We start from the raw sequence: 2,045 nt of genomic DNA, 5'->3' as shown, positions 1-2,045 counted from the left end.
AGTAACCATGGGACCGGTGCACTTTGACACTGGAGCGCATTATTAATAAAGATTTTGAAAATTTCTTCAAGATTTGATAAATGTTGTTTAATTGATTTTGTTGCAAGATAAAATGTCTAAGAAGTTATATCTTGACGCGTCCTCAAGGAAGGATGCGCCCTGGAAAAAGAATTATGTGATGATAACTTGCAAGAAAAGAATGAGGATGCGCCCACATAGTCCTCGTGATGTTGATGATAGTTTATGGCGCTTGAGTCAAACTAGCAAGTAAGGTAGATGCCTCCTGAAATGAGGATGCGCCCTTACAAGATAACCCTTAGCTTACGATATTAAAGAGTTAATAGTAAAAGGACTTATATACGAGAAAAACTAAAGAAAATTTGGATGCAGTTGTAATGGGGACGCGTCCTCATTTGAAAAGGTATCCTGAGAGTTATCTTAAATAAATGAAAACGCGTCTTGACACGAAGACATGCCCACCATACAACCTGTTAAAGGAAATTGATAAAAGGTAAGCATGAAAGAAAACGTGAATAAAAATAATTCAAGGCATAGAACCTTGGGAAAGTATCGTCAAACAAATTTCAAGAATAACAAGTCATATGATTACAAATTGTAAGGCTTAAAGGGACCTACACCCTTAAAGTTTTTAAGGAAACTACATTAATTATAAAAAAAGACGCATCATAAGCGGGAGGCGTGTCCTGTGGTTTGTCTTGGTCTTTTGGGGGAGATTGTGGAGGCTAATCTTGGAGTGGGGAAGGCACATGGGACGCGTCATCCTCCTCTAACCCAAGAATGATTCTTTTATTCTTGATGGAGTCCGCAACCCTGTCCTTGAAATCATTTACCCATTTATGGGTTTCCTCATCAAACTTGGAAAAGGTGTATTCTGGATTATTTGCAATAAAACTAGAACACCATTCCTCAAAGCCAACTGTGAACCCAGCCTGATTCACTAACCTCTTCTCCTCCATTCAGCCATAAACTCTGTCATTATTCAAAAGATCCAAGTCCAGCTGCATTTTGGAGTTTGCAGCAACCACCTCATCAACAGCCTTCTCCATGGCAGTGACATGCCCATTAAGACGCACCTTCTCTAATTGCAGTTCAAGAATTTCTGAATTCTTTGTCTGGGTAAGGAGTGTAATGCTTTTTTTACAGAGATTTGATTTTGTCTTCAGCTTTGCTTTTGGCAGTATCAGTAGCAGCAAGACGCGCCCTCAATCTAGCAGCCATGTTAGCATTCTGCCTTACATGCAAGTGAAGCTCAACTGCAGCCCTAACCATAGCTTGTTCAGTTTATTCCTCAGTCCTAAAATTCCATCTTCTCACCTCCTCTTCAGAGAAAAGTCTAGAAATGGACGCGCCCAAGTATCTGAGAACGAATGATTGATCATCTGGAACGGTTTTTTGGCGCTTAGAGGGCGCATCCTCCTTAACTGAGATGTCCACAACAGTAGTATTAATGATTTTTGGAGGGGTAGAAGGGACCACGACAGCTGGAGGGATTTTGGCTTTTGGATCAACTTTTGTGACAGTGTACTTGATCCTTCCAGTTTTCTGGAGGCACCAATAGAATACCCTTTTGGTAGAAAAGTCATATCTGCAAAGAAATATGGTAAAAGTTAGTAAGAGGACGCGTCCATAAGGGGAGACGCGCCCAATAATTGTCAGTTTAAACTTAAAAATTACTCCCTCCGTCCCTCTCATTTCTTTACAGTTTTTTTTCACATCCTTGACACACATTTTAAGGCAACTATAAAGTATATCTCCGTAATTTATTTTTAAAATTTTCTTTTTTTTGTATAAAAGTTTAAACATTATATTTTTATTTAGAAGAAAAAAAAATTTTAAAAAATTATGCAACTACATTTAATTAGAGCATTAAAGTACTTGTCGAGCCCCCGTCCCCCAATATAAAGAATTGAGGGGGACGAAGGGAGTATTATAGAAGCAGTTAAAAGAACGCGCCTAATAGTCGAGGACGCGTCCAAGAAGAACTCTGTAAATAGTCAATAATATATGCCATCATGAAATTAAGA

Source organism: Apium graveolens, chromosome 1, assembly GCF_009905375.1.
Source record: "Apium graveolens cultivar Ventura chromosome 1, ASM990537v1, whole genome shotgun sequence".
NCBI classification, from domain to species: Eukaryota; Viridiplantae; Streptophyta; class Magnoliopsida; order Apiales; family Apiaceae; genus Apium; species Apium graveolens.
This window is presented reverse-complemented; position numbering follows the sequence as displayed.